We start from the raw sequence: 21540 nt of genomic DNA on the forward strand, positions 1-21540 counted from the left end.
GTGTATGGTGAGAATCAAGGGTCCAGTTTTATTCTTCTGCATATGACAATTCCATTTTCCAAGCATCATTTATTGAAAAGCATGTCCTTTCCCCAGTGTATGTTTTTGTTGACTTTTTCAAAGATCAGTTGGCTGTAAATATGTGAATTTATCTCTGGGTTCTTTATTCTACTCCATTGATGTATGTGACTATTTTTATACCAGTACCATGCTGTTTTGGTGACTATAATTCTGTAGTATAATTTGAGGTAAAGTGAAGTAGTGCCCCCAGTTTTGTTCTTTTTGATTAGATTGCTCTGGCTATTTGGGCTCTTGTTTTTTGTTCCATATTAACTGTAGGATTTTTTTCTAAGTCTATAAAGCAAGGCATTGGTATTTTGATGAGAATTGATCCAGAAGATTGTTTTGGGTAGTAAGGTCATTTTAGTGATATTAATTCTTCCAATCCATGAGCATGGGATGTTTTCCTATTTGTTTGTGTCATCAACAATTTCTTTCATCCTGGCTTTTTGGTTTCCTTGTAGAGATCTTTTACATCCTTGGTTAATATAGCCCTTGTTACATTATATTTTTGTAGCTATTATAAATGGAATTGCTTTCTTGATTTCATTCTCTGTTTGATTGCTCTTGGTGTATAGAAATGCTAATGATTATGTTGATTTTGTGTCCTGAAACTTCGTTAAATTCGTTTGTTAAATTTATGAGTTTTGGGGAGGAGGCTTTAGGATTTTTTAGTTATACAGTAATGTCATCAGGGAACAGATATAAGTTGACTTCCCCTTTTCTGATTTGGATGTTTTTCATTTCTTTCTCTTGTTCAATTGCTCTGTTGAGGATTTCTAGTGCTCTGTTGAAGAGGAGTGGTGAGTGGGGGTATCCTTGTCTTGTTTCATTTCTTAGAGGAAACACTTTCAATTTCTCCCTATTCAGTATTATGTTGCCTGTGGGCTTGTCGTGTATGTCTTTTATTATTTGAGGCATGTTCCTTCTATGCCTAGTTTGCTGTGAGTTCTTATCATGAAGGGATGCTGAAATTTAATTTCAATTTCAATTTAAATCTTATTTTTTGCATCTATTGATATCATACTTATTTGTCTAAATTCTGTTTATGCGATGAATCACATTTATTGATCTGTGTATGCCAAACTGTCCTTACTTTCTTGTAATAAAAACTGCTTGATTGTAGTGTATCTTTTTGATGTGCTGTTAGATTTAGATTGCTGGTATTTTATTGAGAATTTCTGCCTCCATGTTCATCAGGGATATTGGTCTGTAGATTATTTATTTGTTGTGTCCTTGTCTGACTTTGGTATGTGGTGAAAACAGCTTCACAAAATGAGTTAAGGAAGGATTCCCTCCTTCTCATTTTTTGAACAGCTTCAGGAAGACTGGTACCAATTCTTCTTTGTACATCTTGTAGTATTTAGCAGTGAATCTGTCTGATCTTGGGCTTTTTGTTGTTGTTGGGAAATTTTTTAATTATTATTACTGATACAGTCTCACGTATATTAGTCTGATCAGGATTTCTATATCTCCCTACTTCAACCTCAGGAAGTGGCATGCTTCTAGGAATTTAATCATTTTCTCCAAGTTTTCTAGCATATGAGCATATACTTGTTCATAGTAGTCTTTTATATGATGATCTTTTGCTTTTCTGTTGTAATGTTTCCTTTTTCATTTCTGACTATGTTTATTTGGATCTTTGTTTCTCTTTTATTGGTCAGTCAAGCTAGTGGTCTATGAATTTTATTTATATTTTCAAAGAATCAATTTTCAATTTTGTTGATCCTTTGCATTGCTTTTGCTCTCACTTTTATTTAGTTCTGCTCTGATGTTTGTTATTTTGTTTTTTCAATTGTTAAATTTGAGTTCGGTTTGTTTTTTGTTTTTCAAGTTCCTTGAGGTGCAATAGATTGTTAATTTGTGATTTTTCTGCTTTTATGATGTGAGTATTTAATGCTATTAACTTCCCTCTGATCACTACTTTGTGTTGTATCTCACCAGTTTTAGTATGTGTGCTTTCATTTTTATTATTTTTAAAAAAATGTTTAAGTTTCTGTTTTAACTTTTTCATTGACACAGTGATCCTTCAAGACCATGCTGTTGAGTTTTCATGTATTTGTATAGTTTCTGACATTCGTTTTGGTATTGATTTCTAGCTTTATTTCACTATGGTCAGAGAAAATACTTGATGTGATTTCAACTTTTAAAATTTATTAAAACTTGTTTTGTGGCATATATGTAATCTCTCTTGGAGAATGCTCTATTTGCTTTTGAGAAGAATGTATATTCTGTGGTTGTTGGGTAGAATATTTTGTAAATATCTGTCAGGTTTATTTTGTCTACAGTCTATAATTTATATTCAGTTTGTTAGTTTTCTGTCTAAATAATACAACTTGTGCTCTGAGTGGGGTATTCAAGTTACGTACTATTATTGTATTGCTATCTCTTTAGGTGTAATATTTGTCTTATGAAACTCGGTGATCTGATATTAGGTGTATATATACTTAAGATTGTTATATTCTCTTATTGAACTGATCCCTTTACCATTATAGAATGTCTTTTTGTTGTTGTTGTTGTTTTTTAAATTGCTATTAATTTGAAGTCTGTTTTATCTAATACAACTATAGCCACTCCTGCTTGGTTTTGGTTTGTATGGAATATCTTTTTTTCATCCCTTACCTTCAGTCTGTAAGTTTCTTTACCAGGAAGGTCTGCCTCTTCAAAACAGCATATAGTTAGTTCAGGTTTTTAATCCATTCCATCTATCAATATATTTTTAGTTGATCATTTTAGCTATTTATGGTCAAGGTTAATCTTGATATGTGAGGTTTTGTTAATGTCATAATATCGGGTAGAGTTCTGTCATGATAAAATTTGATTTGTTTTTTTATCCTCATTTGTGTAACTGTTTTATAAGACCTATTTGTTTTGTAATTTGTGTGTTTTTATACTGGCAAATATTGACCTTTTGTTTCCATTTTAGAATTCCTTTGATCATCTTGTAGGAACAGGCTAGTGATGATAAATTTCCGAAGTGTTCTCTGTGGGACTTTCTTACTCCTTCATTTCTGAAGCTTATTATGATAAGAACAAGCTTATTATGATAAGATAAGAATAACTATGCCAACCATAAACTTATGATGAGATAAATTATACTTACCAGGTATTACAATAAGATAAATTCATGGTTGGCAGGCATTTTCACTTTAAGTACTTTGAAGATAATATTCCAAACTCTTCTGGCTTGTAAGGTTTCTGCTTAGAAGTCCATTGTTAATCTGATGGAGGCTTTTTTTTTTTTTTTTTTTGTAATAGGTGACTAGATGCTTTTTTCTTGCTGATATTTGGATTTTTTTTTCTTCATCTTGTTTTACACAGTCTAGTGACTATATATTATGGTGAAGTCTTTCTTGCAATATATTTATCTGGGGTGTGTTTTTGGGGAGCCTCTTATATCTAGGTGCCAAATCTCTTGCTAGATTGGAGAAGTTATCATCAACTTTTTTTTTTTTTTCTTTTTTTTTGAGATGGAGTCTCACTCTGTCACCCAGGCTGGAGTGCAGTGGCGCGATCTCACTGCAAACTCCACTTCCTAGGTTCACGCCATTCTCCTGCCTCAGCCTCCCGAGTAGCTGGGACTACAGGCTCCTGCCACCATGCCCCACTAATTTTTTTTTTTTTTGTATGTTTAGTGGAGACGCGGTTTCACCATGTTAGCCGGGATAGTCTCAATCTCCTGACCTCGTGATCCACCCGCCTCGGCCTCCCAAAATGCTGGAATTACAGTCGTGAGCCCCTGTGCCTGGTCAACTATGTTCTTAAATAGATTTTGTAAGCCTTCTGCTTTTTCTTCTTCCTCAGGAATGTCAATAATTTGTAATTACAGTCACTTTTTATAGTTCCATAGTTCTTGAGGGCATTGTTCTTTCTTGATTTTTTATTTTTGTCTGATTGAATTAATTCAAAAGATTTGTCTTCAAGTTCTGAGATTCTCTCTTCTACTTGATCTAGTCTATTGTGGACACTTTCAACTGTAATTTGTAAGTCCTTCAATACATTTTTTATTTCCAAAAGTTCTGTATGCTTTTTTTTTTTCAATATCTATTTTCTTAGTAAACTTCCCATTTGTATTCTGAATTAGTGTTCTCATTTCTTTGTAGTCGCTTTCAGATTCCTCTTGCATCTCATTGAATTATTTAAAATCAACATTTTGAACTCTTCATCTGGCATTTCTAAGATTCATTTTTGGTTAGAATCTACTGCTAGTGTACTATTGTGTTCCTTTTGGAGTGTCATAACCCATTGTCTTTTTGTGTGTGTGTGTCCAGTATTATTCTGCTGAATTATTTGCATCTGGAGAAAGTCATTTCTTTTTATTTTTGAATTTGTTTTTGTTGCGGCAGGACTTCTGCTTTTTATTTTCTCCTTGAGGCTGTGACTATGATGTGTGTTGAATAAGGCTGTTTGGCTTTGCTTCTTAATATGTTTAATGGAGAAGACTCTGTATAATTTTGTTACTTATAAATAGCCTTCATGTGGTGGCTTGGCATGCCATTTAGCTGAGTGGGTTCTCTCCCTCCTTGGTAGCAAGTTATTGTGGATAATAATGGTGACAGAGGTATCAGGAAGCTTGTCTATTTTCTGAGCACTGTGCACTAGTGTCAACAGATGTAGCAATGAATTTTGTCAGTGGACCTCCAAGCCAGTAGGTAGAGCTTGGAGATGACAGCCAGATGCAGTGGTGGCAGTATGGTTTATACTTAATCTTTGTTAACAAATAGAAGTATTCATGTCTCAGGTGGTGAATTGGGCTGTGAAAGTCTCAGTTGTCTGGAACATATGCTCTGCATCTAAGGTGGGGGTGGGGCAAAGATGGCAATGGTTGGGTTGAGCAAGACTTCACTTGGACCCCAATGGTAGGTGTGAGTGTTGGCCCTGACAGGGGTCAGGGAGCAGATCTCAGGCCCCTGGAGAAATGCCCCCATGAGGAGGAGAGCAGCAATCACTACTATGCCAAAGTTCCAGCCTGGGTAAAAAAGGGCAGTCCTAGCTTCATAGCCAAGCAAGAGAAAGTGAGAGCCACTTTGCTCTCATGCTCCAGACCCTGGGGGTTGCCCCAGTGGCCCAACTCCGGCAGCAGGTGGTGACAGTCAGTCAAGTCACATGCAGTTTGCGTCAATCTGTGAAACTGCCCCAGGTTGAAACCATGCCTCCCAGGCAAATCTCCTCCCACTATAATCCCAGGAAGGAAGGTGGCCAACTTCAGCACACCTGGTCTTTGCCCATGCTACACTTGCTTCCCAGTTCTGTCCATGGAGGTCCCTCTCCTGCTTGATTGAGACCAGATTACCAATCCCTTTCCTGAGACTCTCAAACCAGTGACTGCCACCCTGGATAGTTGACAGGTTCCCAGGCAGCCTGATATGTGCTAGGATGAGAAATGGCTTCCTTGTATCAGTGCCTATGTCTGGAAGTATACATGGGACACATCCCAGGACTCTTCCTTCTCACAGTTTCTCTGCTACTCCTCAAGTTAGATCCAGGGCTTAGGAATATCAGGGACCTTCCCTATGGCCTGGAATGCATGGTACTCAGTGGAAAGTTGGATCACAGAGGGACACTCACTCACTCACTCCTGTATTGGGGCTTCACTGACAGTTCTCAGCCAGGCCTTTCCATGCAGCCTGCCAGTCCAGCTTCTTTTCCCCATAATTTGAAATGTCTTTTGCTTCTGTTGAATTCCTGTGCTCTTTATTAGATAATAGTTCACATTGTGAATCTCTACACATCACTTTGATTCTTCCAAGTGGGTGAGGGATACTAAAAAGCCTCTGATTTGCCATATTGGAAAAAAAAAAAAACTGTACTTAAATTTAAGCAGTAGATATGTTTTATAGTTGAGACTATTTTTAATATAATTAAAAATTAAAGTAGTCTTCCAGAGCAATTTTGTATTAAAAATGCCAAAGCACTGTTTATTAATATTGCAACTGCCTTATGTGATTTCTTTTTTAATCGAATTTTACCTTTTTAGTTGAAAAGATTCTCAGTTGTTTTCTGCCTATTTATATCAAGGACCAAGGACATTTCAACTGTCCTCTCTGTAGAGACATATGCTGGAGGAAGAAGAAGAGCAGGAGGGACAAGCTAAATGAAAGTTACTATTACTCTGCCTGCGGTTAACTGTTCTTGATTTTATGATTATCTACCACCAACTAAGAAAACAAAAATCAGAAAGAAACATACATTATAAATTATTAACATTGTACTAACCGATAAGGATTTTGTTGTGTTCACCTCTTAACTATTCCAGCATTTCCTTAAAGTAAGTTTTTCAGGTTTTAATTCTCTTTTTGGATCTTCTTATGCAGCTTACTTTGCAAATATGAGCTACTGACTCAATATTCCCTTATCATTTTAAAAAGTAAATATTTTATGCAAAAACGAAGATAAATACCAATATAACAAACACTTGTATCAACCATAGAGTTTAATAACCAAAACATTGTAGATATAACTGAAGCTTCTTTTGCTTATACTTAATTATCTCAGTCCCCCACAATGATTCCAGAAATAACTACTATTCCAAATTTAGTGTCTATAATTCCTAGTATGTGTTAATTGGAAATATATGTATAAACATAAATAATATATGGTATTTGAAAAATATATACGGTATTATTTTGCATGCTTACAAACTCCACATAAATGGAAATCTGATGCATATGCCGTTTTACCTCTGACATTTTCTTGGAATGTCATTGTGTTTTAAGATCTTTTTCATTTTACCAATAATGCTAGTTTAATTATCTTCTGGATTACGTATAGGAATCTACTCCAATACAAACATTTTTATGGTAGAACTTCTCTAGGCTATATATCTAATAGTATACTTTCTGGGTTATAGGATAGATTCAAGATTCATATTAATACTTATTACCGAATTGTTCCCCCAAATGGTTTTTTCCCTTTATTTCTTTTCACTTCTGTCAGCAATATTCCTCTGCATCAAATCTGAAATTTTATTTACATGAGTAAACTCTTCTTTTTGGTTTGAAGTGAGTAATATAAAACGATATCTTTTCATTACTTTAATGTGTATCTGTTAGACTACTTAGCTTTTATGTAGCTTCAAACATATATTGGCTACTGGAACTCCCTCTATAAGTTGTTTGTTGTTATGGGTTGTCTTTTTTTCCTATTTGGATTTTAATTAATTTTTATAACTTAATTATTTATTTTAGAAAATAACCCTTATTTCTGAGACATTGTTATCTATAAATGCTCATGTGTAACTATCAATATAACCATCTATGTATAACTTCATCAACTGTAACTATTATTTCACAAATCTGTTACTTTTCACTTTATTGGGGCATGGATGGGGTGGAGCAGTCTTGCTCTGTCACCCAGGCTGGTGTGCGGTGGCACGTTCTCCCTCACTGCAACTCCACCTCCCAGGTCAAGCAGCTCTCCTGCCTCAGCCTCCTGAGTAGCTGGGATTACAGGCATGCACCACCACATCAGCTAATTTTTGTATTTTTAGTAGAGGCGGGATTTCCCCATGTTGACCAGGCTGGTCTTGAAGTCTTGACTTCAGGTGACTCACCCACCTCGGCTTCTCAGAGTACTGGGATTACAGGCATAAGCCACGACGCCCAGTCACTTTTCATGTTGTATTTGGTGTTTATATTTTAATGTACTGTTATTCTCTTCAGAATAGGGTATCTGATATAATTTTCAGGTATTTCTTATTCTAAGGATACCCGTGTTTTGACAGTGATGAAAATGTTAATGTGAATTAAATAAAACTCCTATTATTTCAGGTTTTGGACATCAATCATCGCTCCATTTCTTCTTGTGCAACAAACTCCATGGTAGCTGCCAGGGCACTTTGTTTGTTATTTCTTTCATTCATTCACCAAACACATGGGAAGAAACATAAGAAGAGGGGTCAGAGAGAAGCAAAAGATAAATATGGTGACTTTCAAATTCATTTGCTATGACATATTTTAACTTGAATTATAGAATCAAAATGATAGCATTATTATTACTGGTGGTATACATGGGAATTCTTTGGAGCCATTGAAAACAACATCCCAGTGGCTCACACTTGTAATCCCAGCACTTTGGGAGACTGAGGCAGGAGGATTGCTTGAGCTCAGAAGTACAAGACCAGTCTGGACAACAAAGTGAGATCTCATTTCTACAAAAATATAATAACAATCAAAAACTTAGCTGGATGTGGTGGCACATGCCTGTGGTTTCAGCTACACAGGAGGCTTAGGCAGGAGAATCTCTTGAGCCCAGGAGGTCAAGGCCGCAATGAGCTGTGATCATGCCACTGCACTCCAGCCTGAATGACAGAGTGAGACCCTATCAAAAAACAAAAAAAAAATCCCCCCATACGCCTTTCATTCACTATTTCCCCAGATAGTTGTTAGCTTAATACAAGGTAACTGGAGTTTGGGACACTCTGTGGAATAATAATAAAAACTAACTGGCCATCTGCATGGGTGGGGAGTTCGAGAGGAAATTACTGAACATCACCTCAGAACACAGGCACTCCAACAAGTTTTTGCAGGTTTACTCCTTTCAAACACAATCTTTAAGGCTGAAAATATCTGAATATTTTCTTCACTTAAAAAATTAAATCTACTTCCAAAAATAGGCTGAAGATGTTCAATTATACTCTGTGACTTAACTTTTATTGTGAAGGTTTTTTCTTATGAGGAACAAATATTATTTCTCAGATAGAATGTAATGAAGGAAAAAAGAAAGTTGAAGACCAGACTGATCCAACCACAATATTTTATTTGAATAGTTAGCTAAATCAGACCTATTCTATTGTTTCAAATATTACTATTATTGGCTATAAAAACATTTCTGTTCATGTAGCAATTTGATACTTAGAACTAAGAGTATGATGATAAATGCATAGCATCTAAGTCATTATTATTTTCAATAATTTTTTTCTTGCCTATATTCAAAAGCATTTTATAATCACAAGTAATTTTTTTTTTTTTTTGCAACAAATGCCAATGATTTTAAATTAATCTTGTAAATTGGGCCTTCAAACTCTGGTTCTTACTTTTCTAACTGTGGGTCCCCCTCTATGGTTTTGTCTTTTGTAAAAAAAATTGTCAGCTCATACAACCAAATTAGTGAGATTTACATGAAATGTTGTATTTGTTTTGTGTTTGTATGTATGCATAATTCATTTTATGTAACAACTTTAACTTGCAATTTGGCTTCTTTGAAATCTTTAAAAAGAATTATAGAAATGTTAATTTAAAATTGTTTAGATCATCTATCAAAAAAGGAAGTAAATAATTTATAAGTTGTTTTTATTTGTAAATATTATGCAGCCTAGGGAAAGATCTATTTGCAGTTAAAGGGAGTGCAAATATCTTTCAAGCATGAGTGAATCTAAGTTACTCAAAGAACATAATGTGTTTGAACTTAGGTGGATTTAATTTACTTGTCTTATTGTTAATATAATTAAAACATAAAATGAAATTCTTCTGATGAAAATAATGAATCATTTCTACTTATATAATTTTACAGTAAGATTTTACATCTCATTACAAGTTTACATGAAGAACAACATTCAGCGTGAACTGTGCATGCAAGATGTTCAGTAGTGGGTATTGACTAAAATACAGTGTAAAAAATTTATCTGTATTACAGGAAACCAATTAAATTATAAAAATAAAATATTTTAAAATAAATTTCAAACCTAAGGATCTCTTCTGGCTGGGTCTGATTCAAATTCTGGCAATTTGAATTGATGGTACAACAGCATCAATCATTATAGGTAGGTATTTTTAATTTAGTATCTAAACCATCCACATAGAGCATAACACAGAGTGTACTAAAAAGGCCCTCCTGGAGAGCCTCAGTTATACAAATGACTTACTTTAAAATGCACTGCTCTCGTCAAGGGAACTTTATTGTGTGTACATATGAGTTACCATACTTTTTTATTTCATATGCTTGCTTCTCCACTTGACTCTAACCTCTTTGAGGACCTTCTGAGTCCATCAATGTATAATCTTTGTTTCTCAAGAAACCAGCTGTGTCTGGCCAAAAACTACCAGCAGAACCAAACTGAAACACATCGTAGCAAGCGAGGTAACTATAGTGGTAGATGTCTTCATAGTTTTCAAGCAAAGATGAATTTGAAGAAAGAGGATGATTTATTGAGTTATATATAAGGGGAAAATAGCAGAAAGAGAAAGTCCAGGAATACTTTGTAAAAATCTCATAATTAAGTCAGGAATTTGAGGGAATGGAGCAATACTAAGATACTGGAAAATATTATTTGAGTTTATAACATTCTCATATTTGTTATTTCTATTCACTATATGTTTCTCTGCAGTGACTGGGGAAAAGCCCCAAAAACCTAAAAGCCAAACATGGCTTGTGCCCATTTGTAAAGAAAGCAAATATGTATGGGACAGAGTTAGCATATTTAGCATTAGACATTTTCAAACTGTATGCCACAGAAGACCCTAAGTGGCATCTGAGAAGCCACTGAAGTCCAAAAATGCTCAGCCCTAAACTTCTCATACAACCTGCTTAATAAGTTTTACTTACTGAACATCAGAGTTAAATTTCATTTGAAGAAAGCATTCCCTATCTTCAAATTTTGAAATCCATTATGCTTAATGAAAGCAAGTAATTTTGTTTACTTAAAAAAAATTTACTCTCAGTATGCTTTCTCTATTGTCATTTGTTCTGCTATAGAACTCAATATTATACAAGCATACACATATATATATATAGTATATATATACTATACATGTTTATGTAAAGGTCATTTGACACTCTGTTGAGTTTAAGAAAAGAATTGCAAATACATGTCATTATTATTGTGATATAAAATCTCAATTTTCTTAAAGCAAATTATATCTGCAATCCCAAGTGTATTTTAATTATATCTTGTAAGACTATTTTCTTCAGATTTTTCATATATTGAAATAAGTTCATTTCAGTTGTACCAAATCACCTAGTAATTGTCAAATGCAACTGTCTTCACTCATGAACTGCTGTGGGGGATGTAATCAAGGAACGTATATAATTAGATTATGTAGATCTATGTAGATTTTTCTTATAAAAATGACTTTCCTTTCATGGTAAATTGCTACATTTAACCTAAGGAAACAATGAGAATAAAATAATGCATCTTTATCAGTATCATCAGAGGAAGTTGGTATCAGCTTTGAAAAACATTCCCATATCACTGATAATCTGCCAGAGTGATGAACAAATGTTACCACTCTCAACAGTATTAAATATATTTATGTGAATAATGTAGAGCCTAATGTAATTAATTGAAAATTTAAGTAGGAAATAATGCCACTTTACCTAATATACTGCATATATTAATGCAAATATTTTTTTTTCTTCAGCTTCCTATTGTATGAAAAGTGAAATACGAAGTGCTTTAAGAAATCATTGATTGTACCAAATAAAAAGACAGACACAGAGAGAGATCAATATGTCATTTTTTTCTAATGTAAAATTTTTCCAAATTGATTGCAAACATTCAGTGATGATACTAAAACTTAATACTAGTTTATCAGCTTCCTGTGAATAATAGGATTCTTATTAAGATGATTGGTTTGTCACACGATATTCAAGTCCTGTCAAATTACACAAGTAGATCTATTCTTCATTAGATGCAGGATGTTCTTTTAGTGGTCATTTAAAGGGCTTTGAAAATATGCACTAAATGAAGTTGAGGCCTATCAGTTAATTCTCTACTACCCTGCTTATAAGTTGTCTCAATATAAGAGAACTTGCATTTACTCATCTTTTGTAGTAGCCTCAGGGCATGTAACATGGAGTGAAAACAAGTTCATGAATATTTAATTAGTTTATACAATAAATAGAAAATATGCCCTATCTAGAGAACTAGAAATCTGTGTGAATTCAGTAATGGATAATCCATGACAAAAGAAATATACTCGATGATAAAGGATGAACTCCTACAAGTTTCTTATTTGTGTTCTCCCCAAAGGGTCTATAATTTCTCAGGACTATCTATTGTTCCCTACCATCTGTCAATATCTCAAAATGAATAGATGGCATCCACAATTGCTGATGGCATTTTAACAGATGAGAAAATTAGAGTATTATAAAGTATTTCTACTTTTTCTTATTTTCAACTAAAACTTGAAAAATTTCCAGATTATATAATCAGCCATTTATCTTAATTTGTTCTTTAAAGGTCAGAATAACAAAAAAGGGAATTAGTTACAATATAATACATCATGTAAGGAACAATATTTGGTATATGTCACATAATGCATATGTGCTTATTTGTGTATACCTACATATGCTTATATAAGTGTATATACTTAATATGTCTTCATGAATGAATAAGAATAGAACCCTTAAAATTTAATTGACTTTAATATATGTTATTAATACTCTGCAGAAGTAGAAACATGGCAAACTCACACAGCTAAATGTAAAAATCTTTCTGATTTCCAGATGCACAGAGAAACTCTCTCTCGATGTATAGGCACAGAGAGAGTTCATAGCTTCAATGCTACCATGTGATATGGGTCAATAGTAAATATGGAAACTTTTTTTAAAAATGCATGTTCGGCCGGGCGCGGTGGCTCAAGCCTGTAATCCCAGCACTTTGGGAAGCCGAGACGGGCGGATCACGAGGTCAGGAGATCGAGACCATCCTGGCTAACACGGTGAAACCCCGTCTCTCCTAAAAATAGAAAAAACTAGCCGGGCGAGGTGGCGGGCGCCTGTAGTCCCAGCTACTCCGGAGGCTGAGGCGGGAGAATGGCGTAAACCTGGGAGGCGGAGCTTGCAGTGAGCTGAGATCGGGCCACTGCACTCCAGCCCGGGCGACAGAGCAAGACTCCGTCTCAAAAAAAAAAAAATAAATAAAAATGCATGTTCGATTATTAAGTAGCTATTCTCACTTCTGGTAGAAATGAAAACTTTGAGTGATTTGAACTCATAGTAGAAAAATACAGAAACAAACAAGGACTAATAAACCAGGTTTTCTGTAGTCTTTCACCCAAAATAAAATAGATGTCCATAACAAACAGAGCTTACCAGATGTTTAGACCATAAAACCAACTCTTCAATCTTTGCTGCCGCCAGTGGAGAGTAATATATCAGTTGTAAATGAATCAAAACCAAAACAAAACACAAACATAACAGAGAAAAGAATGAAAATTAGGAAAACAAAGAACCATCAATATTCTGTTTTCACTTTGGATGAGAACCTATAAATGATGTCAGTTGGCTTAGTGGCTATTGAGACACAGCAGTCTGGAGATAAAGTATATCTAGGCTTGTCAGGTAAATCTACCACACATCTTAGTGCAACCTCCAAAGTATTAAAAGGTACGTTTCCTTAAAAAATCAAATCACAACTCATACATTTAAAACTAGTAGATAGGAATGATTTTATTTAGCTCAGTAATTAATTTGGGAAATTGGAAAGTTGTTACCACTCAGCTAAAAAGAAAAAGCAGAAAATATACATTTTTATAGATTAGGAATGGATACAAAACTCTTAACATGGGTATATTGTCTCTTCGTATTTATAACCAAGAATAATTTTTGCATTGTTTTCAGTTATCTACAAAGTACAGAGGTTAAGAAAATCTCAAAACGGATAAGTACTTTAGAGCTTTGGTAGAATCAGAAGATTCTGAAGGATATGCTAAGAATGAAGTTTTTTGGAAGGCCGAGGTGGGCCGATCACAAGGTCAGGAGATCGAGACCATCCTGGCTAACACGGTGAAACCCCGTCTCTACTAAAAATACAAAAATCAGCCAGGCATGGTGGCGGCGCCTGTAGTCCCAGCTACTCGGGAGGCTGAGGCAGGAGAATGGCGTGAACCCGGGGAGCGGAGCTTGCAGTGAGCCGAGATCACGCCACTGCGCTCCAACCTGGGAGAGAGAGCCAGACTCCGTCAAAAAAAAAAAGAGTAAAGAATAAAATTTTTCACTGAAGGACAGCTTTTTACTTGCATGGGGAACCCTTCCTTTAGACATGCCTTAATTCTGGTATTCAGGGCAGCAGTGCTGGAACCTGACATCCCGTTCTCGGAATGTAGAGCTGCCCCCACCTCCGTGTTCAGGATCCAAAGGGATTCTCAAAGATTAAATCCCTTCCCCTGTGCTTTTAGCCACTGACTGAGGTGCAGCTTTAACTCAGACAGATTACTGGAAATTCCATGTGGTTACTTACCTCTGCATGCACATTGTCATTGTTTGGGTCTTTTGTTAATATGCAATTGTCCATAACATTGAATTTCTTAGAAATCAGTAACAGAGAAATTGAGATTAATTTTATCATATTACGTACTTTGGCATAATTTGGTCCTTGGGTCACTTCAATGGGGAACAAATCCAGTCCATCAATCCACATACCTGGTTTGATGTCCTTCTTGCTCGCCAAACATCCTTGTGTAAATAGACCACAAAGTTGAGTACAGTCATGCTCCATATGATGACGTTTTGCTTTGCAACAGATCACATATGTGATGGTGGTCCCGTAAGATTACAATGGAACTGAAAAATCCCTTTCACCTACTGATGTCAAAGTCATTGTAACATCCTATTGCAATTATTGTATGTTTTTAATAAATACAGTGTAGCCTAAGTGTACAATGTTTATAAAATAGAGTGATGAAGAATAGTACCCTAAGCCTTAATACTCACTCACCATTCACTGACTCACCCAGAACAACTTCCAGACTTGCAAGTTTCATTCATGGTAAATACCTGATACAGATGAACAATTTTTTTTATTTTTTATACTATATTTTTGCTGAACCTCTTTTATGTTTGGATATGTTTAGATAAACAAATACCACTCTTATGCAATTGCCTACAGTATTTAGTACAGTGACATGCTGTACAGGTTTGTAGCCTAGAAGCAATGGGCTGTACCATCTACCCTGGGTGTGTCATAGGCTATACCACCTAGGTCTATGTAAGTACACTGTGTTATGTTCAGGCAACAATAAAATAATCTAAAAGGCATATCTCAGAATGTGTCCCCTTCATCACACAATACATGACTGTACTTGCAGCCTATGATTGAATTAGAACTCTAGTCTATTAAAGAATGAATACATTAAATACTATAAGACTGTTAAATGGTTTGCTCAGGACAAAAACTGCAACTAAAACTCAAATTTTATTTGTTCTATGATAGCCCATGTACTATAATAAAAACTTGATTAGATATCAGAAAAATATTTGTATTCTTATCCTTTGAAAACAAAACAGTTATTATGTGAGAAAGACATAGACGATAAACAGTATGTAAAATAAAAGATAAGTGCAATGTAGCATAGATGTCTAGTCCAAGTTTCATTACATGTTTCTCAAATTATTACATATTAGGATATTGACCTCTGAGAAACTGAGCAAAAATTTCAAAATCGTTAGTCTACTAAGTGACAGAGCTGAAACCTAGAACAAATGTTATGATTCTGATTATCTAGTTTACATTTACTTTCTTATCTTGATCTCAATATTTTAATAACTTGAACTCATAAATGTCTAGTCCAATCATATTTTAAACATACAGTACAAAAATGAGCTAATTTGTACTTACAAAATTGTATTACTTACTGAAAATGACATATTTAAATAAATGATTTTTTAGATAAATGTATCTCTTTGCAACAGAATGTATAATGGAAAGCACAGCTATTATAATTCTGAATTCTACTATAGTTGTATCACATATAGCACATTGAAATTGAGAACTGGAAACTAATCATTATACCTTCTTAATTACTCACTTTGACTCTATTTAAAACCAGATTTTCACAGAAATTTAATTTTTGCTGACTGTGTGTCCTTGCAATTTCAAGAATTTCACAATAAAATATTCTAATGTAGCATACTGAGCATTATTTATAGTGTCTCTTATGTTTTTAGCTAATAAGGTTGTCATAAATTCAGAACAAAATGCATGTAAAAGCCTGATTGTTATTACAATAATAAAACTTAAGAATTATATGAGAAAAGATGAAGGGGGAATAATTTGTGTTAGGAACCAAACTTAAGCATACTTTGCTTTACTCATTTTTTCCAGGTTTTCTAACAGCCATAGCAAAAGGAAAATTAATAGATTATGTTGATGCTATTATCAGCTTTAATGAGCACATTTATGTTTCAGAATAGACATTTTTACTTTTTAACTAAACTCAAAGATTAGTGTTCTGTATTAATTTTATTTGTAAGTTTAGTCACAATTTAAGACATCTTCATCAATATTTCATTTACTGAATTTTTATATAGCTTCTGTTAAGAGAACATATTACATTACAGCTTTATAAAAACATTTTTCTATAATTGCAAATTAATATGTACTCTTTTTTGTAATCTACTTTAGTAGAATCACAAATTTTACTTAATATGACAAAAGAATTGATGGTTAGCATGACCAACTGGCAATTTTGGTCATATGTTTCTAGAGAACCATGCAAACGCATCTTAAGATTCAATAGTGGCATTTATATTAATGTCCTGATGTAAAGATATTTGTTCTAATAGAAAATTATTACTGATTTATAAATGCATACTCCATTATTGCCTAATAACAGTTATAGGATAAAAATCAAAGATGGTCCTTTTATTGAGCCTACTCTGTTATCCTGTTGGAGGATTTACCAATTCTTTCACCAACCCAACGTTCTTGCTGCTGTAGGTGCTTCCACTAATGACTTCTCAGCTTTACTAGATGATAATCACCATGCAGTTGGAACCACCTTTCCTAGAGGTACCTGGCAGTTATGCCCCTCCCCTTTGCCTGATGGTTTGTGTTCAGTGATTTCCTGGTGTAGTGACTGACTCCCTGCAATGGGCTACAAATTGCCCTTACCCATCTGAAGGTGGGAAAGACACTGGAGCTCCCTGTGAGATCTGAATAAAACCAGACCTCACCTCAAACCACAGTTTTAAGGAGCTTCATCCCCATCTTCAATTCTGCTTCCCTCCTCCCAGTTTCTCCTGGTAGTGCTCTTTCAAGAAATCCTTACAAACAACTCCCATTTTAGGTTCTGAAGCTAATAAATCTAAATTAAGATAGTAATGTTCTGAAAGATTTGAATGTCTTCCTCTGGTTCCATTTTGCTCGATTATGGTGTGCTTTTCATACATCAGGAAAAGTTATCCTTTTCAAAAAATCAATTTTCTGATTAAAATCCTATTAGAATAAGAATGTCATAAATGTTCTTAGCATGGTTTATAAGGATTGGTAAAATCTGTTCCCTGTTTACTTCCCCATACAAATATCCCACTACTGTTTTAACTCGCAAAATCTTATCTGCAAGTATTATCTTATTTCTGAAAAATAAATAAAGGGCAAAGTCTCGGGAGAAGAGTTCACTAAGCAAAATACAAATGACCCAAGGTAAGAATAAGCTTCTTACTTTTCTTTACTTCCTTCTCACCATTAAGATTTCTCTTCAAATGTCACCAGCTTCCAGTTAGCACCCTTGAAAATGGTGCATAACTTATCAGTTATATACTACTGAAAGTAATGGCAAAAATGATGATTGTTTTTGCATCAACCTAATATTTTCATATACCTAGTAATAATCTGTCATGTGATGACATCGAAGAAACACAATTTATTCAGTTTGTAAGAACACATATGATAGTACCGGTGATGGGGCCGGTTATTTCTATATTCATAGACAATATATTGAACAATTCTCAAAAGAAGACATTTATGCAGCCAACAGACACATGAAAAAATGCTCATCATCACTGGCCATCAGAGAAATACTAATCAAAACCTCAATGAGATATCATTTCACACCAGTTAGAATGGTGATCATTAAAAAGTTAACAGGTGCTGGAGAGGATATGGAGAAATAGGAACACTTTTACACTGTTGGTGGGACTGTAAACTAGTTCAACTATTGTGGAAGACAGTGTGGCGATTCCTCAAGGATCTAGAACTGGAAATACTATTTGACCCAGCCATCCTATTACTGGGCATACACCCAAAGGATTATAAATCATGCTGCTATAAAGACACACGCACACATATGTTTATTGCGGCACTATTCACAATAGCAAAGACTTGGAGCCAACCCAAATGTCCATCAATGATAGACTGGATTAAAAAACTGTGGCACATATACACCATGGAATACTATGCAGCCATAAAAAAGGATGAGTTCATGTCCTTTGTAGGGACATGGATGAAGCTGGAAACCATCATTCTGATTAAACTATCGCAAGGACAGAAAACCAAACACCACATGTTCTCACTCATAGGTGGAAATTGAACAATGAGAACACTTGGACAGGAAGGGGAGCATCACACACTGGGGCCTGTCATGTGATGGGGGGATGGGGGAGGGATAGTATTAGGAGATATACCTAATGTAAATGACAAGTTAATGGGTGCAGCACACCAACATGGCACATGTATACATATGTAACAAACCTGCACGTTGTGCACATGTACCCTAGAACTTAAAGTATATATATATTAAAAATCCTATGGTGTTAGCCCCAAAGAAAGAAAAACATGTCTATAGCAGCTTTCTTTCCATAATAACTATAAATTGCCAACAGCTCAAAGGCCAAACAAGAAGGGGCTGACCAGGCAAAAGGAAATGTGTTAACACACACACACACCACACACACACACACAGAAAGATTCAAATCACCCAGATGTAAAGTTCTGGAAATAGTGGTGATTGTTGTACAAAATACTGAATATGATTAATACCACCAGCTTGTATGTTAAAATTACAAATTATATATATATATATTTTTTTTTTACTAAAATAAAATTTTTTGAATTAAAAAAATCTATTAAACTATGTTAAAAGAATTTCATTTGAATGTGTCATCTGTTTCCTGCCAGGACCCTGACTATTGCATTATGACATTGATACAGGTTTAATATTCCTTATCTGAAATACTTAGGACCAGAATAATTTCAGGATTTGAAGTGTTTTATGATATTGTAATATTTGCATGTACATAACGTGCTGTCTTAGATATGGGACCAAAGTCTAAACATGAAGTTAATTTATATTTCATGTATACCTTACACATTTTCACTGCAGTCCAGTTTTCCCAACAGCTTAACTGTGGGAAATTTATCTGTGGTAAAAATAAACATAAATTCTTTTCTTTCTACTTTTCTTGTCACTATTACCCATAGAGATATCTGCAGGCCTTTGTGACACTTTCGATAGTGTCTTTATATCACCAGGCATAGAATAAGCAGAAAAACACAATGAACAGTATATGCTGGTCTTGGCCCCATGTGAGGCTTTATGGGGAATTGCTGTTGGTACGTTCAGACTGCACATATGCCGGTTTATTATCCTCTGTGAGTGTGCTTGAGTGGAGGAATATAGGCATACACAGAACAGGTATATCAGAACTGAAGGGGATTGTGAAGATCTTTCTTCCCTTGGGAACACTGAATAAGATGAATGTTGCCTTTTGACTACAACCCATTGTATGTGGTCAGGTGTAGAATTTTTCACTTGTGGCAACATATCAGCTCTTAAAAAGTTTCTGATTTTGGAGCATTTTAGATTTTGAATTTTTGAATTAGGGATGCTTAACATATACTTCTAAAAATTATTATTGTTTCCATTAAGATAAGAAAATTAGCACCATGTATGAGTTCTAAATTATACTTCATATGAAAATTCCCTCTATCCCATATAATAATAAAATGAATCCCACATAGAAAAGTCTCATTATAATAAAAGCAAAATCATGCTTTTTATCTTAATAAGATGTATGTAACTAATGAGAATGTATTGTTGTTCTTTAAAATGAGAAGAGGTATCTTTTCCTAAGAGACGCCTTCTTGAAATTAATTCTTCTTAACCTTGTATCACTTTATATAACCTTGTTTACATTTGTCCAACCAAATACTCTAATTTCAGATAATTTAACAGTATTATCTTCATATATTATGCTTGTTTTAAATTGGCTTAATCAGTTATTTTGAAAATCTGTATTTGTTGTCAAATCTATTGTTTAAATAAAACTTTTTAGTCATATGCAATAAGAAAAAAATTGGTAAAATACATTCAGTTATTTTCTCTTCAGTACTTTTAAAAATAATTACATGTTTAATCAAATATGATTTTATGAGAATATGAATTAAATATTGATACCTGCAATATCAGAGATGATATAAGTGCTTTGATTTTTATTTTAGGGTAATATAATATATGTTCTTGCCATAGGCAACCCTTTTATTTTGTTATAATTCATGTTAAGCAACTAATGTTGCAGTACTCAATATATTATCATGATGAAACATCAATATTGCCTAAGCCCATTGGAAGACACATGACATTTATAGGAATTAAATGTAACTCCCTAATGACAGGGCCTGTGGGTTGCTCACCACTGAATTTATCATATATTTCAAAATCTTGGTACATAGAATGTGATAAGCATATAAAAGTATTGAGAAATAAGATTTCTCTCTTCCATGAGTTTATAATTGAGAGACAATTATATTGTGATCTAATCATGATATTACAATATATAAGGACATGTCTAGTCTGATGCTTCAGGTTGCGTGTAACAAAATGCAAAGTTAATATGGTTTAAACCATGAGTAACTACGTGTATGGATTTGCTGTTGCACTTTTTACTCTTAATTATGACAAGACTACTTGTGGTTGCAACACTCTACCATTCCAGTACCAAGCCTGACATGTGAAGGACTGAGAATACTAATGTCTTATCAGCTCTGGAATCATTCACAGTCAACATCTTGGTGATCAACTTTAAATAACTGGGTTTTCGTAGTTGGGTTTTGATATGACATCAAGTACAAGTATTGTTAATCAAAAGATGATTAATAATAAATTCAGCAAGAACACTGGTTTTTTACAATTCTCAACTCTGTTATCTTCATGTTTGTGTCTTTATCTTATGTTTGTCTTATTAGTATTTCAAGATATCCACAGCTTCTGCCAGCATCGTGCTCACACATAAGTATTGCTAAAAGAAAGAAGCTGGAGAGTTTCTACTTACAAACTCTGCATCTAATTGTACTGGGGAACACCACTTTTCCCATAAGCTCTCATATAATCTTCTTTTGGAGTCATATTGACCAGGAGCAGATCATATCCATGAAATCCAGGTACATGAAATATTGCAAAAATATTTAAACTTTCATGAAATCAGTACCTAACATGTATCGATTTCTGGCCAATATGAAATGAGTGAGATGGATCATTTGAAAAGAAGAAAAAGAAGCCTAAGGTTATTCAACAATTTGTACTGTTTGCCATGAAACCCAAAGAATCCAGTTCACAAATAGAAAGATTTAAATATATTGGAATAGCATACTGGAGATTAAAATATTATTTTGGATACTTTTTTTGTTTATAACTAGAAAATTAGACAAATAAATAAAATTTGCAAGAGGGTTTTTTCATTTGTGGTAAAGAGAGCATTATTAGAGAACAGATTTAACCTAACATCTTAAAGAACCCCAACAACAACAATAAACAAGTGGACAAA

The sequence above is a fragment of the Trachypithecus francoisi genome, unplaced genomic scaffold (genome assembly GCF_009764315.1).
Source record: "Trachypithecus francoisi isolate TF-2019V2 unplaced genomic scaffold, Tfra_2.0 Lachesis_group0, whole genome shotgun sequence".
Lineage (NCBI taxonomy): Eukaryota > Metazoa > Chordata > Mammalia > Primates > Cercopithecidae > Trachypithecus > Trachypithecus francoisi.